Here is a 22,359-nt window from a genome sequence, read left to right on the forward strand (position 1 = left end):
GCATATGTTATCCTCCTCATTCTCATAGCACTGGGGAGTAATTCTCTCATTCCCATAGCACAAGAGGTTATTTCTCCCACTCCCATGACACCCCCTCCAAATATTATGGTCACTTCCTTTAATTGGAGTCGATTGGCAGGATATCATCTTCCTCCTTACGTGCCCTTCAAGATCATAGTAAAGGATTTTATTATGCTTGTACCTACCACAGTCATAGACGAAGATGTGTCTATTAGTATTTTGTCCTCAACTGCTTGGAAAGCTCGAGGTTCTTTGCAGCTTGTACCCATTACCTAGAATTTGTTGGCTTTTAACAAAGGAACCAGTTAATCGTTAGGGATACTTCATCACTTTCCTATTACTTTGGGAGGAAAGATTATCTATATCGATGTGATGGTAGTCCAAGGCCCTTTGTATTTTATTTTACTCCTTGGTCATGACTATGTTTAAGACATGGGAGCTCTTGTCTCTTCACTCTTTCGTGTGATGTGTTTCCCGCATGAAGGAATAATCATGACCATTGACTAGCTTTCATTCGTTGGTCCTAATTTGGCTCCCAATAAACCAGCTTCCCTAAATAATCCTTATATTCAAGTGGTATCTCCCTCGCCACAAATTAATTATGTGGAAACCTATTCCATTCTCGGGTCTATTAATGATCTAGTAGGTGATATAATGCATCATGTACTGGGAGCACTGGCACCTAATCTTTCCCTTGGTTCCTTCGGTATGTGTCCCTTCTAGAGAATTGTTCTTCCATCTAATGAGAACCTCTTGGAAGCCATGGCCTATTACAAGTCATGATCAAAGCACCATTGTTGTTGGGAAAAGTGTCTACTCAGAACGCCCCTATCCCACTAAGGTGTGATAGTGCCTTAGCAACAAACAAGGAAAACTACTTTCATATTCTTCTTTATGAATTGTAAACGAAGAGGAATAGGATAAACCAACCTGTGTCTTTCGCTAGTCCTTTGATCCAATCTCTCTTCTCTTTGACAGCTTCCAGCTACCTGCTCCCTTACTTGCTCAGCTTCACCAAGTTCCTGCAAGATCACAAAAGAGGAAAACTACAAAAAGACATAGATTTACATTCATAAATAGCTTAGGATCAGATTTAAGCTAAACATGCAAATATAACAAAACATCATTGATACACAAGCATGTAGGAGAAACTCAAATAGTTTTATTGATATAACAAGAAGATCCAGGAGGAGATACAACCAAGTGAGTCCCAATCCAGCATCAACCTCCCAGCAAAGGAATCCCTTCTTCACCTCCAACAAAGCATAAATCACCCAATGCACTAATCTCAATCTCAAAACCAACAGCAATTCTCTGCAATGTACAAAATTCCAGCCCCATCAAGCGAAGAGGAAGGAGGAGAGGAAGAATTAGAGGAAGTAGAAGGTTGGTGGGTAACTCTGGACTGGTCTAACTGCTGATTCGATTGTTCAGGAATAGTGGTGTTCTGAACGACATTGGTTGAGAAGAGCCAGACTGGCAAGCGAATTGTCAGTCCTGGAAGCGACAATGTGGCCATATGGGGTGCACCAACATCTCCCCAAGAGGAGAAGGGACTAGGATTTCCACCAAGGGGAATTCCTCGGTTGGTAGACTCCATTTTCTCAACCTAAGATCAACGTAGGAAAAGGGTATGAATATTCCGTTTAAAATAAATTTTAAGACGCTTGGACACAACTTGTTTTTTCAATTTTAAAGAGTCGAGAAAAAACAAAAGATGACTCTAGTCTCCTTCGATTTTTAATGAGCCTGAAGTGACAAGTGATTAGATGGACCTTTTCCATTAAGGAGTCTGAAAAGGAACGAAAGGAACTGCTCTGGAGATCTAGGTAGAGGGTGTGCCAAACCAATCACAAAACTGCAGAATACGTTTTACGGTACGGCAGTCAATCTTCCCGAATGCTGTGTTCGGTGCATTGCAATCAGTAGGGCGGCCGACACGGCTTCCTATGGATAAAAGGTTTTAAGCCTATAGGGGTATCCCAATATATACTCGACGGTACGTGGGAGCACAAGTCCGTACTGGCACTTATTGTCTCACAGTGGAGGAATCACCCAACCATCAGTGAGGACAACAGTTACCAGGTTTTACAACGCCGGAACACGCCTCTAGCCTAGACCTCTATGTTGTGCGTTAAGTTCCAAAGCGTTGTTAGATTCATTCAATTTATTTTAAGTTGATCTTTCTTAGAAGTTTTCCTTTTGGGATCACCACGAGATGTAGATGTAATTCCTAAATGCAATCTAAAGATGATAAGCAAGCTTTTATCTCTTTTCAGTAATGAAAATCCTAGCTACAAGGGGAAAAGAAAGACACAATCTTTTCTCAAAGAGCAAAGAGCACACTGTAAATGCACTTTTTCTAAATCAAGCCATACAAACTATCAATATGAAAATGCACATATGCATGTATTTGTTTTCACTTTCTTAATATTGATGCCTAAAAAGAAAGTTGATGTACAAATCTGAATTTGCTTTCAAGTGAAAAACACAAACAAGCTTCTTTTCGAAATCAAAAAGGTAGAGAAGATTACGACACTTTATGATTTTGAAATAAACACTCGTTTTGACACTAGAAAGTGACAAATTCAAACCAAAGGTAAAAGTAAAAGTATAATCAACTGTCAACAGCAAATAAACTTTCTCCTAAGATCAAAATCGACACTTACGACAGATCTAAATCCAAGGACGACAGTATGACTATTCTACTTTTTCAATGGAAAACTGTAAATGATGTAACAAACACACAAAGAACATCTACAGCCTTTTTGTACAAAGGAGGCAGAATTAAGGCAAAGAAAAGGGGTTTTCAGACAGGTACACACACTGATCACAGGCTGCAAAAATCAGAGACAAAACTGGACAAAATGAAGCAAAGAACCTCAGCTGCACAGGGCAAAGGCTGATCAGCGCACCTGTTGCACAGAGAAACTGAATTGCAGTGTAGGTAGCCCTCTCGGGACCTGCATTGAAATGCAGAACCTCTTCACAGAGCCTGCGCTGGGGCAGAAACGAGACTTCTATTCGGGTTCTGGGTCACGGTTTACAGTTTAATATATGGTTTTTGGCCAAGTAAAAGCAATCAGTAAGGTACAATCATAGGGATGATTTAAAGGAGGACTAAGAGCTATCACAAAGGGTAATCAGATCATTTGTGAATCAACTGTTCAAATCATAAACAAATCCAGTGAGTGGATTGAAGTAGCAGGTGTCTACTTTGCATTTGATAATGGCAAATGCAGTTCGATTGCTACTTCTGTGTTTATGAAACAAACAACAAGAGAAACACAAATAAACTAACTAGACACAATCCCCAGCGGAGTCGCCATTTTGTTGTTGGGAAAAGTGTCTACTCAGAATGCCCCTATCCCACTAAGGTGTGATAGTGCCTTAGCAACAAACAAGGAAAACTACTTTCGTATTCTTCTTTATGAATTGTAAACGAAGAGGAATAGGATGAACCAACCTGTGTCTTTCGCTAGTCCTTGGATCCAATCTCTCTTCTCTTTGACAGCTTCCAGCTACCTGCTCCCTTACTTTCCCAGCTTCACCAAGTTCCTGCAAGATCACAGAAGAGGAAAACTACACAAAGACATAGATTTACATTCATAAATAGCTTAGGATCAGATTTAAGCTAAACATGCAAATATAACAAAACATCATTGATACACAAGAATGTAGGAGAAACTCAAATAGTTTTATTGATATAATAAGAAGATCCAGGAGGAGATACAACCAAGTGAGTCCCAATCCAGCATCAACCTCCCAGCAAAGGAATCCCTTCTTCACCTCCAACAAAGCATAAATCACCCAATGCACTAATCTCAATCTCAAAACCAACAGCAATTCTCTGCAATGTACAAAATTCCAGCCTCTGGATCTCTGGGATGAGGGATCCATATATAGATGTAAGCAGAGAGGATGAGTCAGCTTATGATTTGACTTGTGGCTTCTCTCTGTCAGTTCTTGCTTCCACTTGGAGGCTGAGAGCCTCTTACTCATCCTTGGTCGAACTCAGTGAGGCAAGTGTCATGGGGGAAGATTCTGGAAGCTTCCATTGTCTTTCCACCTCGCGGAATGGCACTGCCATTTGTCATTTCCTGCTCAGCGCACCCTGGTAGTGCATTTAGGTGCGTTGCAACGCACCTAGCTAGTGTACTTGGGTGCTATGCAACACAGGTAGCTAGTGGAGCAGCTGAAATGATCCTGATTTGACTGTTTCTGAGCAGTTTCTGGTGGAGAACTTCTGGGAGAAGCTGTAATTGGTTGACCTTGTTCCTTTAGGGGCAGGAACAACACTTTTAGGGACTTTGGATCCCTTGGATTATGGACATTTCATGCTTAGAGCTGTAAGGCACAAAAATGTCTATAACAACCATGAGCATAGTTCCTTTTATAGTGTCAAGCTCATTAAAAGATGAAACAAGGTTCTTGGAGCATAGTTCCTTTTCATATGTCAATCTCGTTAAAAAATGAAATAAATCCCCTTGCAATTCGATTCTTTGATTAGATCTTATAATTTCCCAGTTGAGTCTTTCACTTGATCTCGTAAATGAACCTTCATTCCATCCACTGGTTAGTAAACAATAATATAATTAGTTTAATGAAATGAAGCTTGGGTGGCATGTGCCTATAATCGAGTCATTATGTTGGGGGCATGCAAAATTATTTCAATCATAGTTTTTCTCTATTTCAATCTTGTGTAAAAATGAAACTAATTTCAAGCATAATTTCCCATGTTTCAAGCTTGTGTAAAAAAGTGTAAAAAATGAAACCATTCTCATCCAATCCCTCATGATTTCCATTTTTATTAGCTCGATTCTACCAGATGAGCCTTGGTTTTATCATTCCATCGTCACCATCTACTTGGTTGATCATACGCTTTCACTTTGTTGTTTTAACCTTTCCTAAGGAATTGTTGCAATGAGTGGTCTTATTAGTTAGCCTTTTGACCTCTATGTGTTTTGAGTAGTTCCATCATGTTTAGAACCAATTATTATCCTTTATAACACTTATTCATCTAGGAGTAGTCCTCTTTCAGTGCTTTTTAGACTCCCTGAACATGAAAATATTGTCGAGCACTTGTCTTTTAGAACTTGTTAAAGTAAATGAAAAGACATTGACCCAGTATAAATTTAACCCTTTTCTGGGCTAGGATAGACTATTTACGAAAAAGGAATACTTTAGTCAAACATGACTAAAAGCTTCCCTTGGGTATCTTTTAATGCCTTTTTGAGCCCAAGACACAAATTTACGAAAAGGAACTTGTGGACTTTTCCTTTTCACATGTTTTTCAAACTCTCTAAACATGAAAATGAAGTCGAGTTACAACTTCACTGAACATGTAAAAGAATCAAACAACGATGTACTTGTCGAAGATGGCAGGATCGAACCACTCCTTCTCAAGGTTCGTTAAAAATACTCAGAGGGATTCATCCAAAGGATGAACTTATAGATCAAGCATATGCTATCCTCCTCAAGCTTGTAAAAAATAAAGAGGTACTGACTAGATATGGTTAGGGAAATTGGGAAAACAGGGTGCTTAACCTATTAATGGAAGTGAATCACTCTTGAACATGACGCTCTTTCACTTCATCTTCATGACTATTGGGTTGGTAAAATTTCTTGTCTCTTTGGTTATTCACACCATATCAAAATCCTTTGCAATCATTTTTGGGTCAATGCTGCCAACTCCATACAGTGTTGTCGATATGTTCATGAGAAGTACTTGAGTTGATATTTGCTGCAATACTCTTAAGCCTTTATTCATGTCTGTTGTTCCTGAACTAGCTCTACATCAGCATCATTCTGTCTCAAATCTTGATACATGTTTTGTTTCATTGATGGGGGATACATCAAGGCCCTTTTGCGATGAGTTGCTTCCTGTCAACATCATCTCATTATCCAGGTAGTTGACTTGGAAGCTCCATTTGGTACCTTGGAGCTTGTATACATTAATGGAAAGTTTCCTTGCTTTCAGAGACAAGTCTTCATCATTGGCATTAGACTAGAAGATTCAGTGTGGTGTTCAACTTCAACTCATTCATTCATGCCACATAGATTGTACTATAGTATCTTGAGAGCCATTAACATCTTCGGTGGTTTCTCTTTCATCTATTAACATTTTACATCATTATACGGTAATCATATGGTGTCTACCATGTTCGACTTCAGCTCATTTATTCACATGGTTAGACTCGTACATCAAGAGATCGAGTGAACGAGTTAGAAGACCTTGGATATAGTTCCATCCATTTGGGATGTGATTTTGGGATACAAATAAGGTTACAAAGTGTGATGGATATGATCATACAAACATTCCTACAAGCATGGGTCCACTCTTTGTCATTAGTAGACGATACTTTTTGAATCATTATACATGTAATATTGGCTTATATGTTGAGCATGGGTATGCCTCCCTCAACAATGATATCATGATGTAATATGTATTGTAACAGATGATGATTTCGACCTTGCTACTTGTGCTTCGAAATTATCTCATGGAAAATAACTACAGTCCTCAATCGTGATTTCTAAATTTGTACTTTTGGGGGAAATCTTTTATAGACCATTTTTTCATACTTGTCACATGTGTCGCACTTGTCGCACTTTCGTTATTTTGTCACACTTAGGTCAATTGTCACACTCAAGTGTTGCACTTTGATTAATTCGTGATACATGGGTTACTTGGAATACTAGAGTTATATTGTTATGTTGGACCTAATGGCCTATAAACCGGGTTAATCATCATCCTTTATCAACTTGCAATCATCCCCCACAAAGATTTAATCATTATCTTTCTAGCAGTACAAGACAAACTGGAAACTGAGGTCAAAATCCTTGATTCTAGGGCCAATGTAGGTACCATCATTGTGCCCTTGCGCCCTAGAGAAGTTGCAGAACTGAGAAAAAGTGTTGCTAGTGTAGTCTCCCGATTACTGTAGGTGCATTGGTTCTAGATTTTTGGGAAAAGAAATATTTTATCTCGAATATTCCACTTCTAAAATATTCTAAAGTAGTTTCAACCATTTACTATAAAAAATGACCTTGAACTCCTATGATCATGGGATTACCTTCATCTCTTAAGTTGATTTCCCACCTTTCATGGATCTCAAGCCTAGATTGGTAAAACCCAAAACTACCATTTCATCCTATAAATTTACCCTCTTCTAAGAGCTCAGGGTTAGCTTTGGAGGACCTTACTTGCATCCTTATGTTGCTAGATTGAGCTTAAAGACATATCACTTATGCTCTTTGGGTGGAGGATTGGAGATTTCCTTGAGACAAAGGAAGGAGTACATTAGCTTGGGGAGACATATACGAGTCATTGATCATTGGGTTGTAACTTCTCCTAATCCATTTAATGCAAAGTTATCTTATTTCCTTATACATTTGTACCATATATGATTACAATTGTATTTCAATGTTTATGATTCATTGAATGGAGGAATTAGCATAGATCTACTTGTTTGTGTAGTGTTTTCTTGTCTTGCTTATGTTGCAAGTGTAGATTGAAGCACTTGGAGTGGGAGCAAAAGAGTTCAAGCAAGGAGAAAGAGACTTAGAAGTTCAAGTAAGTCATCCTTCTTCTTCATGTTAATTTATCTAAAGGAATACAAGTGTGCTTCCCCCCTTATTGTTACTAGGCTACCCACTAGGTCTAGGTTGTTTTTCTATGTCCACAAAGGCGAATTTTTCGTATAACATCAGTGTTGTCCCTTCAACATTTTTGGTGAATCCATGAATTTGTTAGCATTCACTGAAGTAGTGTTATTGGAAATGTGGTTCATTCTTCTACAAACATAAAGATAGATGTTATTCTCATTGGTGGAAGTTTATCCCATACACATTGTCACCATCCAAAGTAGTTGCATTTGCCCTTACTTTCACATATTATGTTAGATATTGAGTGAATTTGCCATCTGCATTAGGTTATAATATCCTTCTTTTCTAGGAATTGGTTTCCCCATTAAAGGAATGGCAGTCATGGATATCCTTCATGCATGAAGTATACGGGATGATACATAGATCGTTGATCCTTGTGGGGTTCCCACATTTTGTATTATTGTTGTGGAATGAAATGGGATCCCCAGTTGTTCATCCCATACTTGGACCGAGATGGAATCTAGAGGTACTAACGTTGTTGAGGCATATAATGTTGATGATATTGTGTGGGATTGGGCCTTGTCATATATAGATTTGACAAATTCAAAGGTTTTTTAGGGTCAAAATAGATTCTCCTACCTGGTATGTTTAGATTTGTGTTATCTTCCACCAGCCTGACATTTGAGTTGTATAGTAGCCCCATCTAGAGCTACACAATGAATGATGGTGGGGGGTGTTATCACTGGGATAGAACAGGTTGGGCTGCGTCAACCCTCAACCCAGTGTAACTATTTCAAACCAAATTTTGATTGGAAGTTATCCCTTCCAATATGAGAGGGCTCTCTCAATATACTTAAACAATTGGCTATGATAAGCTCAAAAATTTAGATGGCTAACTCTATTTTTCTATGTGATTTTTGCAGGTGAAAGAGTGTGAGGACAGACACCATTGGGCATGGATTCAATTAAAGAAAATCAATTACAAACAACATTGTTTTATGGAAGTTGAGGCACTTTTGGTTTACTAATGTGAATATGGACATTTACAGTAATCACAACAAATTGAAGGATGTTGGAGAAATATAACATTGAATTCCAAGTAATCAAATTACCCTTGAAAACTGATAACAACATAGGAGCATGATAGGATGAAACTGAATAAAAAAAAAAAAAAAAAAAAATGAATCTTAGGTTAAAATAGAGTATTGTTGCAAACTGTATTTTCATTAACTGAAAAATATACAAAAGTGGTGTTTCACATCATTGATCCCTCTTTTTCAAAGTTAAGAAATCACCCATATATAGAGTGAGATCTTTTTTACAAAATCTGCCACCTGTGCTAGATTTGATCAACAACTAAGAGATCTAATCCTATTTGATTTAATAAACATGAGCCTTCATAGGGATTTTTTGTTACAATTATTTATGAAAATAAAATTGTTTGTAGTGTGGCACTGTATTTGTGGAAATTCATACATCTAGCCCTTTGAATCATGTTGTGTTGTTTCTGGGTAAAACGCGTTGAAAATGTCTCACTGCCCTTTGTGCCTCACTGCCCTCTTTTCTCGCTACCTATGTTTTCCTCTTTGTTTCACTGCCTTTTGTGTATCGTTGCCCTCTTTTATCTACGTTTTGTTTAATGACCATGTTGTTGAATAAACACTGAAAAATACCCTCGTTGTCCCACCTTTCATTGCATTATATTTGATAACTACATTGCTGGATACACGCTGAAAATACCCTCATTCTACTTTGACAGGAAGGCGAAATGGATGTTTAATGCTTGTTGATCTGGGTCGTTTATCGCAATTGCAATATGGGGGGGGGGGGGCTTTTAACATTTATTTATGGTAATTCCCCGATTTTCCGGACATAATGGTTTATAGAATGCATCACATAAATATCACATCCGGGAGGTTCTCACACATCGCAATTACAAGTCAGAAAGGACTTCAGGGAGTAGGAACTTATGACTGTGTGATTCCTGATTGTGATATCGCAATCGATGGGAGAAATACTTATCAAAATTGGTAGGGTCTATCGCAATGAGAAGGTGGAACAGATATCACAATCGGTAAGATGGAGGATAATGGGACTTGGATATGAAAATCGATGGAGAATTTTGTGATATGCATTATCGGTAAAGGACTTTACGATATCAAATTCAGCGGAGGACTGACTTACGATATCATAATCAACAGGTAGACTTTATCGCAATCGGAGGTCGGACTTTTGCGATATGCGATATCGGTGGTGGAGGGATTTATTGTGATCGGCGGAAATGTGATATCACAATCCGCGGGAATGCGATATTGTAATCAGAGAGAATGCGATATCGCAATCACAAAAGGAAAAGGGAGATGGGTAGAGATGTATTTCAAAGGAAAAAAGAGAAGGGTCGATAGCGATATGGTTTTGTGGGTCTTGGCCTTTTAAAAGGACTGCGGAATGTTTTATTAATGTTTTAAATTATTTGAAAGGGGAATGGGGAAACACGACTAGAGTTGGAAATGGATTAATGCAGCTAGAGTTGGGATATTAATAAATGAATGGAAATGGCTAGAGTTTTTAAAAATGAAGGATGAAATGGGATGGGTGAAAGAAATGGGTTTTATAGAATTTCTCCAAAATAATTTAAATTGGACCTATTCATCTTCCTTAAATCTCCAAATGTAAGCACAACAACCTCTTTCAAAAAAGCAGTAGATAGATGTAAAGAGCAGTGGTGAAAAACCTTATCTCAAACAACTAATAAAACTAAAAATTATTTCTAGGAGTTATCATGGATAGCAGGGGGGTGGGCACTATCAGCGAGGTGAGCATCATATCAAGGCTCCTATCCATGACGAACATGGAGAAACTGGAGATGTCGGACCCGAAAAAACATGCCATCATATTTCATGTTCTTGGAGGAGAGAAAAGTGTACGCAACTACCACATTATGACCATGTTGAATGAGTTCACGGAGTCTGTAGAACCAAGACCGTGGTCGTGGATTTGTATAATTTCCAAAAGTCAACACCATGGAAGATGTCTCTAATTCTAGGGAGCCTTGATGGAAGTTATTCCAACATATATAATCCTCTCAAGGGTGACTTTCTTCACATTTTTGGTTGTATTAGTGGGTATTTATAACCTCGTAAGTGGAATATTATAGCTCCTCCATAGCATGTTTCGAGGGAGTATGTGATCATAGAACCTACACCCACTCTTGTTCATTTGGGCGAAGTCACAAAGGAGGATTTAACAACCTATGATGGCTCAAATCTAAAGAATCCCTTGTTGATGGCTATCAAGATCCATAACTATGATGTGCCCCAATATAGAATGTTTTATATCCCAAGTGGACCATATGCCTTGTTTCCTGGGAAAGATGTTAGCCAAGCCTTGGAAAAGATGTCTTTTGAAGAAATGAATTTAAGAAAGGATATTGAAGATATTAGTCCATTTGAATTAGATGCCTTGCAAGATTGGGTCTACAAATTAACGGGAAAATATTTCAAGGTTGGTCAGATTAAGAAAACTTCCCCCAAAGAAGTAGAAGTCATTAAAGGTACATATAACAATGGACATGAAGGAAAGAGTAGTTTGACTAAGCAAATGAAAAAGAGGGTGTTAAGCAACATGGAGTTATTGTACTATTCAAAAAGAGAAAGGAATTTGATTATGATCTATTCAAAATCGAAGATGGGAGTAGTGGAATTAGGGACTCCAGGGCCATTGCTAATTTTGGTGCAATGGTTGCAATTTGTAAGGTGCCTTTCATTATTATTTCCTCTAACAATGTTGGGAGCGTCAGTGTCACCTGTGTGCTTCATGGTTGTTTCCCGAAAAAAAATTACTTGTTTGTGCATCCAAGTGAGATTTTGGTTGGTCTTATGAGTGTGAGACCAATCATGACTCGAGCTATTCTAATATTTAATAAAAATGTAGAGATGAGATGGTTGAATTGGTAACATGGAAGATATAGTTTTTTATGTCCATCCACATGAACAATCTAGAAATGTATTCGTCCTCTCACTTTGTATGGGATAAGAGGAGATTGACATAAATGATTGACAATGAGGCTTCTAGTTTTGAATCCATATCAATCAAGCATGTACAAGCACGCTTGAGCACTAGACAAAACCAGGGCCTTTAGTCTGAACTAGAATCAAAGTTATGAGAGTGATTCAATTTCTGGTCATCTCCAAACTAACATAAGCTTTGGGATATCTTCAAACTGACATCATTTTGCATTGTCTTCAAATTTCCATTTGTGATCACTTCCAATCAACAGAGGATAACAACTTCTTTCCATATTTGGAAATGTTTTGAGCATCATTGATACTTTGAGCCAAGTTCCAATAATTTGTGGTCAACTTGAAGCCATATTTTCAATAGTTTGTAGTTATATTTAAACCATCATCAGGGAGCACTTCCACTTCACAGAATATTTCAACTTCTAGCCAGATTCAAAATTATTTTGGGAACTGCCTCAAGCCTAGTTCTAGAATTGGTGTTCAACCTTAAACCACCACTAATAGAACACTCCAGCTTCTACTATCCGTTTGGTTTTTTGTTTTTCTTAAAACACCACATTCAAAGAGCACATTCAGCCATTAGTAGTTGTCCTCATATTTCTACTTGGACTCACATACACCCTTTTGGATAAAAGGGGGAATTATTGGACACATAATCTGTTAGGGTTATGGTGTGGAATGTGAACCATCACGGGGAGTCCAAGAGACCTTGGAGTGGTATTAGAGTAGGTGACTTCTTAGCATATTCAATTGTACAAGAACCACAAGTTATGGTCATTTCGTCCTTCTATATTCTTAGGTTTTTGTCCTACCCCATACTATTTTTGGCCCACTCAGAATTGCCTCCTCTACCATCCTTGTCACGTCAGTTTGACCTAATTGTGTCATTTATTTTGCCTTCTTTTGTGTTGTTACACCTTAGTCTTAATGTTTTTAATTTTGTCTTAAGCATCCTTGTGCCATTTTAGAGGGTGTTTTGAGTATTCTCAGTGAGGTGTATGCTAATTATTCTCCCTATCCATTCCATTCTTTCCCTCATCTACAAATGCCATCCTCTAAACTTTCACGGAACTAGTGTCGTTATGGTTTTCTTCCTTTATACCTGACAGGTGATGTCGGTGACAATAGAATGTGCATTAGATATGTCAATCATGATTTCCTATTGAGAGTCATAAATAGGAAAACACTCCAGATCGCATGTTATGTGCATGATGAAGGTCAAGGTATATTCCTAAAAGGATTTATTATGGGAAAATTTCTTTGTTCAGTATGTTCCATGGTGTGTTTTCTTCATCCAAGGTAGTAATATACTGATTTTTTATGTTGACATCCTACTCCTTTATTTCCTCTTTTAAGTATTCAAATCCATAATCTTCCATATATGTGTCTAAAACCATGGTGGTAATACCTTGCTACTGGGGAAAAGAAAGAATTAGTTGTGAATCAAAGCCAAAAATATGTGTATCTGGGCTTAAAAAAAACCAATGCTTGAATGTTTTGCAGTTTCTAGAGTGATACTAGAAGAGCCCATGGTTTACAAGCATTTGGGGTTGCATTGTGAGAAAAGGTTGGTCAATGTCCTCCATGTACTCTACCTCATATTCATCAATGGAGTCACTCACCTTTGTAAATCACTACTAACTCAATGCTCACATCCTGAATGCTAAGGGAAGAATTTCACCATGTTTTCTACTTGTGCTATCATTATGGTTGAAATTGTTAGCATAAATAAATTGTGAGTTGTAATGTAAAAAGAAAAATGTTGATGCTTCTATGGAACTAGATGTTAATTGTCTAGAAGCCATGGTTATTCTAGTTGGTGGAACCCTCATTGCACATGCATTAGACATAGAGTTAACCACATCCTTGCAAGTGGAATAGAATGATTGTGAGACTAATTGGTGAGTTAGATAGAGCAGCACCATCCAAGTCATTCAGTAATTGGAGAGATTTTACTTTATTGGTATATGCTTACCTAATAAATTACAATAATTTTCTTAAACCATAGGAATTCACACAAAGAGACTAGCTATTGAAGTGCTATTGGATATTTGGTAATGGGTTATTCAAATGTTGGACCAACATGATTGCTAGTCATGTGCCCACCATGAAGGTTATCGTTATCCATATCTATCAATGTCAATGCAAACACATTCTCTCTTGACTTGATGGGCACTCCGTAAGACTCGAGCTTTGATTACAAAGTAGCTACATTCAAAATCGTTCTGACCTCCAAACATATAGACCTAATAATAATGATGTTGCCACTACAACAATCCTAAATTTTTCTCCCACGTATTTATTTATTTTATGCCATGAATTTATGATTTGGAGTTTTCCTTTGACATGCACTTGAATTTTCGAAATCTTAACTTTTGAACAGATCTCGTACAAAAACTACCGAGAATAACTTTTTTACTTTGCTTAGGTGTCTTATTAAAAGCTCTAACTAAATAATACCCTGCATCTTTATAATCCATAAGTTGTGTATTGTTGGTTACTTTAGAGGTTGATAGTTATACTCAAGCTTATGTACAAATCTAATATTGTGCAAATAGCTTAAGAAATTGAGGGTATTATTTGTATTTTATACACCAAAGGAAGATTATTTTGTGAAGCAATGAAATTTCCATCTTAGTAGTTATCTTCCATATCTTCCATTTTAGTACAACGAAGATAACTCACAAGTTCCTCTCCTTTATCTGGGGAAACACTTGATGTTAAATTGTAGCAAGAAAAGGCTTCACTTGACTTGTGCCTTAGTTACATGGAGATATTTGAATTTCCACATCAGCAAGATGACTTGAGTTAAAATTAGTAGGAGTGACATGGCCAAATAATTTAGTTAAGTCAGCCAATTTGAGCTTGTGGGCAAGAAGTAGAATGACATTAGTTGATTGCTAAGATCTAGCAATCTAGTGGAGTTATAGTTAGTGAAACTCAATTATCTAAGCTCTAGTCATGAATAGAGTCAGTAGGAGTTTAGTTGAGTAGTTGTAACTATTGTTAACTCACTGATCTCTCAGTTAACTAGTCAATTTACTAAAAATAGCCCTAGTCATGCATGGAATTCGAATTTCCTAGTTGAGTGGAAGGAAAAAAGGCATCAATGTATTTATTATTGTATACTAGAGATTGTACACAGTTTGCATGTCACAAGTGAGGCATTCCTGTTGGGAATTGTGCAAGAAAATAGGAGCTTTTCCTATTCTTTAGGAGCAGGAATTGCACAAGGAAATAGGAGGAAGCAAGAGGCCTATTTTTCCTAAGTATTGGGTAGAGTGAACTCAAGAGGAAGAGATTAGTATTGCAATGCAGGTTGAGCTTCAAGGATTGAAGCTATCACTGTAATAGATCAATTTTCTCATCTAATATAATACAAACAAAGGAGGGGTTTTTTCCCAGTTGGGTTACCCATTAAAAATACTATGTTCATTGTGATTGAATGATTGCATATGTTTCTATTGTATGTTTCCCTTCTGCGGAATTTAGTAGAAGAAATTTGTGTCTATTTTTTTAAGTATGATTCCATTAGGAACTAAAAAATTTGAGTTATTTCTACAATTTATGTGCTCATGTAGATGTTTTTTCCTCACACAAATGATAGAAAAAATTTAGATAACTTATGTGATTGAATTCTATTCACAAGATGTACATATTAATACATAGTTTTATGACCCTTGGTTTCCATCTTCCTAGAGGTCACTTGGACTTCAATGACTATTAGAATTCCTCCTCACCGGCCCTAATGGATTAGGTGTCTAAAAATCACAAAAATATGGAGAGAGAGACAACCAAAAATGGAGAATAAGAAGAATTACATTTAGAAGAACATGCAATGAGGCCAATTTTGGGGCCTCTCCTTCTCAACATTCATTCTCTTCCTATTGCCTTCTTATAAGGTGTTTTTTTAATGAATTCAAATTTAACTAGGGTTTTCCATGTCAGTTACATATCTATAAAGTTCCTTTTCGCATAAAAATATGAATGTATGGCTTATACATCCATACTTAGACTATAACCCCCTAAATATTCGAATCAAATTTTTCCACTCTAAAAGCATCAAGATAGATGAAAAATAGCATAATGATCGAACCTGGATAAATTTGGCTCATGGTATCAAATCAAATCTTCAAATCCTTCAAGTATTTATAATCTTTGGAAAAATGATTTGTAAACTTCTATGGATATTCCACTAAACAATTCATCACAATAGATTTGATAAAATAAACAAAAATATATATTATGAAGGTTAAATTATTTTAGATTCCATATTTGTTACTTATTGACTTTATTTCTTATGCATGAAATAGATAAAATGTGGAAAATAGAGAACAAATACAATCACACAACATCCACAACGAACACAAGGATTTGCTTTAGGAAACCCTTATGGGAGAAAACCCATCTAAATGGTAAGGTTGCTATGCTCTCTTTCTTGGTATGAAAGAATGCAAGTACAAAGGAGAAGGCACTCCCTATGGAGTTACCTAACACAAGTGGCATGTTGGGATATTACAAAACACTACTCCCTCTATTATGCTTTCTAACTCCTAATGCTAGTTTCTTTTCTCTACTATGGAACATGATAAATCAAATAGAATGAAACCATGACTCATCCTTGTGGCTTGATTGCAACATAGCCTGATAGCCAACTAGGGGTTAGTTTTGGCTTCTCAAACTCTCAACTAGAGTCACAACTTTTATCCTTATAGATTATTCTTCATATTCACCATGTGGTTATCCCCACATGCATGAGTGGGGGCTAAAGTAGCATCCACTCATACCATGGTGGTCAAACATGGCAGTTCAACTTATGAGAGGCACTAATTTTGCATACAAACTCTAATTGACATGATTCTTGCAACATTGGGAAGGTCCTTGAATTTATAAAAACATTTCGGGCCCAATGTTTAAGTGAAAGAGTTTTGATCCAAAAAAAATCATGTAATGCATTAAAATGGACCTGGAAGGTTTTACACCCAATCTACATATCATAACCCCCTGTTTAGTCAATTTAGTATCCTAAATTGCTTTGCATAAATTATCAATCGAGGCGCGTAAGGTGATGAAGTGTAGTGCACGATATGTGCTAGTTAACACTTCTTACTTCATTGTTTTGTATTTTATATTGTTTTGGGGGTTTCTGTTCTTTGATCCCTAATGATGTACAATTTGAACTATGAGAAACTGAATCTAAATTTCTTAAAGGTGAACCAAGAGCTCAAAATCTAGTCAAAATCTAAGTTAAAAGAAGGAAAAATAGAGCATTTATCCTATCTTGTCATTTAATACTAAGTCAAAAATTAAAAGGTGAAATTTGTAAGGCCAATCGAAATAATTACAGAGAATGAAACTGAATAAAGAACTTTTAATTGTCCAAGCCTTCAATTTTGAAAGATAACTTTCTTGAGATGGCATATAAGCAACTTACTGTACTTTATAGTCCAAAGAACTAAATCAAATATGCAGAGAGTAACTAATTGATTTCAATCCTTGTGTGAAGTGAATGTTTAACCATTTAGTTTAGGATGAATATCAGCTTGAAATGGTGACCAAAAACATTTATTCACACAGTGCATTGGCAATTTGAACTAGGAAATAAATAACAGAGGAAACAAACAGTAAGTAAACTAATAAACAATGCATCCTTATTACTTTTCAACTTTACCCTATTTAAAAACAAAGTTGTTTCCTTAATGAAATAGATTGAAGAAACAAGACTGCACCATCGAATTCTAACATTATGCTATTGATTAGAACTAAAAGAAAACAAACTACAGGGAATCAACCTAAATTACAAATACTACTAAAAGTAAATAATGAAACTAAACTGAACAGTAAACAAAATAAAAAGAAAAACCTCCCTCAGTGCAGGGGCCCTCTACAACTGACTGAGTTGAGCTGCTAATTAGCTGAAGATATTCTTTCAAATGATCACTTGGTCAAACACAGCTTCATATTATTAATAGGAAAACAAGTTCCAAAATTACAAAGATGTAAGTCTGAGCTTAATACATCCAAAAATTCGAAATTTTCTCTCAGTTATGTACAACTGATATTTAAAGAAACATTTCTAACTGTCTTTTGAGAAAAATTTATCTACAGGTGGTCTCCATGTATTATAAAAGTTCTGCATAAGTGGTTGATTAGCTACAGGTGACTTTAAGTCAGAAAGATGGTTGCATGAAACTATTATCATCGGTGGCTGGTTTGAGTTATTACTGCAACAAAACTGTCAGGTTTTAATAATTAACCATGAAGAGTGGACAAAGAGTCCTATTGCTATTGGGTTTCTTTGTTTGACTCCTCCTTTGACTATGGTCTTGAGTTGGCTTTCTTTGTCGATCTGGGCTAGGTGACTAGGATAGGATCCATGTCGAGATGATTCCAGAGATGCCCATGTGGCTGGTTTCTTCGTTTGACACTTGTAACTTATTCAACCATGGAAGTAGCTATGGAACACACGGTTAGCTGTAGAATAGGCCGTGTTCCATAGCTAATTTGCAAAAACTTATTTCAAATAGCAAAAACATAAAAGTATAACATGTCAATCATTTAATGTCTTCCTTGAGACAAAATCTATCATTTATCAATGATGGGGATCTGTCTTTTATGGAAAACAAGAGAAAGAAGTGAGAAAAGTTGTCAAAGAGAGAGTAATTCTAAGGTCCAACATACCCCCACTGCAAAATAATTGCATGTCCCCATGAAATTTTTCCAAAACTGTGAACTCTTCTTTCCTATTGCATCTACTCAGATACCTCTGCTAGCACATCTAACTTTCTTCTTTTGCTCCTCTTTGAAGTGATTTCCATCCTGGGTTTCTTCATGAGAAGTCTGTATTTAAGGTTGATGACTGTTTTGTTCAAGTTTCTATTCTTCCTCTTCAACTTCCTGTTCTTCTTGTACCATAGCCTTAGATGCAGTATTGTATTATCATGAATGACTTTATCCAATTTGCTTTGTTCCTTTAGGGTTTCATTTTCTTTCTTGATATGCCTATTCAATATCTCTAACTCATAGATTTCCTATTTGAGAGAGTCAGTCAGAGGTTCTTGTGGATTGATAGGTTATTTTGGATTGGCTGAGGATCCTAGATCCATTGAGGCACTTTTCTTTTCCAGTGATTCTATGTAATCATAAATTTGTTGCTGCACTGGGTCTATGCCTGGGGATCCTCTACTGGGGCTGCCTTCAAAATACTGTTTAGGAGAGTTTTGAGGACTATATGTAAATGGAACATTTTCAGGAGATGGTACTGGGTTTTCTTATTCTATATTTATGAACTCTATTCCCTTTGATGATACCTTCTTTACCATACCTCAAAGTCTAGAGCTCCTTCTAAGTTGTAGGGGGTTTCTGTTCTTCTCCTTTGTACCGTTTTTGTCCTTACCTATCTTTTCCTTCCTCTTGATTTGTTTCCTAATCTCTACCAATTTTTTAGAGATTAGTTGTTCATAATCTTGTTTTAATGAAGATTCAGGTTTGTTTTCAGTAATTCCACCAGCTTCCTTTTTTATCTTTCCTTTTTGCTTGATCTGCTCCTTGATCTCTATTTCAGATACTGGCTCTTCATCATTTTTCTATTTGGAGGACTCAAGTTTGCTTTGAATGGTCATATTGGTCTTTTTCCTCTTACTCCTTCTGACATTACCCTCTTCAGGAGATTTTGGTGTCTCTTGGAAATAGTTTCTTATCAAGAAGTTTTCCCAAGTATCTCCTATTCTTTCCAGATGATACTCAACCAGTATTTTTACCAACCCATGATGGTACATAGTTGTGTCTATGAATTCTATTTTCTTTTGTACATTTGAAGCCATACTCCTTAGACTGTTTATAAGGAAGAAAGGGAGGTTGATGTTTCTATTTTGTAGAAAGTTCATCAATAAACATATATGATAAACATACATGCATCTGAATCTTCCCTCATAGGTAATAATTTTTTGTAATATCAAAAGCATCCTTCTCTATTTATTTTTAAGTGCTAAAATAGGAATTCCTTTTCTAAACACAGTGACATCCATATCCGGGTTCCTGAGGATTACCTTCCATGATTCACTGTGAAATTCTTTGTTTTTGAACCATCTCTCACCAAGTCTTGGCAGTTCTATAGCCTCTGCTATATAAGATTCTGTTACTGCAAACTTAATGTCTCCAATATCTACTTCTGTACCATCGAATGATCTAGGAAAATATTTTGTGATCTCCTTGTGATATCCATCAAAATTTTCAATGAAATTGAGCCATCTAGTCTTCTACAACATCTCCTTGTGTTGTCGGTACTCTTCCATAAACTTTGCCCTTACGGGCTCTGCCCTGACAATGAGTCCCATGGTCTCTGTTTCGTAGAATTTTCTAACCTTCAAAATTACTCTCTTGGTCTATGAAATGGACTGACTGCGGATATGGTGAAAAATAACCATGGGTTTGCATGGAATAAGTATATGGTGAGGGTTTGGAGAAACGTGAATACGTTGGTGACATCGTAGTTTTGACTATTAACAGATGGAGTTATTAGAGACCGTTTGGTATCGAATGTGGAAGATGTGGCCGAGATGTGGTATCATGAAGTGGTAGTCAAATCAAATGATAACTTGTTAAGGAGACATATGATCATTCATATTATACATGACTTATGTTTATGACTTGTTGTTTGAAATAAATTTACATTTTACCTTTAGAACTTAACCTTTTGCTTGATAATTCTTTTGGTGTTGATCCGTAGGTACTTTAATCATGGTTGATCTCCAAAACTTGATTCGTCAATTTCCCTGCATTCATGATTTATTTGTAAGTTGTACAATTGTGCCAATGCTGATAAGTAAGTTGTAGCTACAGAATTAGATTAGCTGCAGAATGGAATCAGTTGCAGAATGTGAAAAGAAGAAAAAGTGAAATATGGCTTATGAATTATGGATGTAAAAAATAAAATGGAAATGAGTTATGACATTGAGATGCAATGAGATGTAAGATAAAATGAAAAATATGGTGAAATGGGGTAAAACTGTAAGAATATAAAATGTAAATGAAATATGACAGTGAGATGAAGTGGAACTGTAAAAAAAATGAAGACAAAATGAGATGGAATGAGATGATGAATTTGCAGACTCTAAACTGTAAATGAATGTAGCTTTTTGTCACTACTTATTATATAAAGGAAATGGAAAATATAGGATGTCAGAAATCTCTGATTTTCACCCTGTATTTTATGTATAAGTATGCGAATCCATGATTGGTTTTCAACCTTATAGATTTTTTTTTTTTAATCAGTAATTTCTTGGGAAAAATAAAGACTAAGTTAGTGGAGAAGAAGAATTCTTCTTCACTAGCTTCATTTTAGAGTTATCCTGGAAAATCTTAATGAAATCCTCTCTTGAAACTGGTTTTTGATATATCTTCAACCGATGACCATTCACAAGAAGAGGTATTTTGCTTCCATCTATTGTCCTTATCTTTACTACTCCGTTATTAAAGACTTCTTCAATATCATATGGCCCAAGCCAATGAGTTTGAAACTTCCCTTGAAAATCTTTGAACTTTGAATCAAACAATAGTGCCCAATCTCCTGCTTGAAATTTCTTCTCCTTAATATATTTATCATGCCATTTAGCCCTCTGTTGTTGGAATATATTGGTTCTTTGGACTGCATCTTGCCTGATTTCATCAAGTTCATTGAGTTGCTCCAATCTATGTTTTTGTGCCTCTGATAATTCCAATCCCAATTAGACTGCCATCTTGAAGGATTTGATTTGAAACTTTACAGGGAACAGGGCTTGTTTCCCATAAACAAGTTCATAGGGCGTATGTCCCGTTGTGTTCCTCCATGTAGTTCTATAGGCCCATAAGGCTTCAGGAAGCCTTTCTGCCCAATCCCTTCTATGCAGATGCACAGTCTTAGTGAGAATTCCTTCAGTCACCTTATTTGTAGATTCAACTTGACCATTTGCTTGTGGATGATAGGGAGTAGATTTCCTATGTTTGATCTTGTAATCTTCCACAAGACCCTTCACCATATTAGATGTAAATTGAGATCCCTGATTTGTCATAATTTCTCTTAGAACACCAAAACGAGTGAAGATGTCCTCAAAAAGAAAATTAACTACAGATTTTTCATTAGCAAAAGGTGATGCTTTGGCCTCTACTCATTTAGTGACATAATCAGTGCATACCAATATATACTTCTTTTGCTTAGATGAAGGATTAATTGGCCCAACAAAATCTAAGGCCCATATTTTAAAACTTTCAATGAGTACCTGAATTTGTAGTGGCATTTCATTTGAAGGAGCAGGTTTCCCTACCCGAATGGCAGCTATCACACCGCCTGACATATTTTTTGGCATATTTGAAGATGGATGGCCAATAATATCCTAAAGAAAGGATTTTATAGGTTGTCCTCTTGTCAGAAAAGTGTCCACCACACGGCTCATCATGACATGCCTTAAGAATCTCAGGCATTTCATCTTCCCTAACACATCTTCTGATCATAAGATCTGGGCCTGTTTTATACAATTCATTAGTGATCCATAAGTATCTTGAACTTATTTGAATGATTTCCTTTTTTCTCTAGGAAACAAATGTGAGGGTAATTTCCCTGTGACTGAGTAATTAGCAATATCTGTAAACCAAGGAGTTTGAGTAGTCACTACAAAAAGATATTCATCAGGAAACTTATCTTCAACCGGAGTGTCATCTTTGATATTTTGAATTC

At 36.5% G+C, this 22,359-nt stretch overlaps 1 pseudogene; it reads left to right on the plus strand.

Moving 5' to 3' along the window:
* Positions 1-10,681: 10,681 nt before the first annotated feature.
* Positions 10,682-22,359, plus strand: part of LOC149258639 (membrane steroid-binding protein 1 pseudogene) — a 37,866-nt pseudogene continuing 26,188 nt past the window's right edge.

Source organism: Pinus tabuliformis, chromosome 6 (genome assembly GCF_031772625.1).
Source record: "Pinus tabuliformis cultivar Carrire ecotype Pingquan chromosome 6, CPIR1, whole genome shotgun sequence".
In the NCBI taxonomy this organism is placed as follows: domain Eukaryota; kingdom Viridiplantae; phylum Streptophyta; class Pinopsida; order Pinales; family Pinaceae; genus Pinus; species Pinus tabuliformis.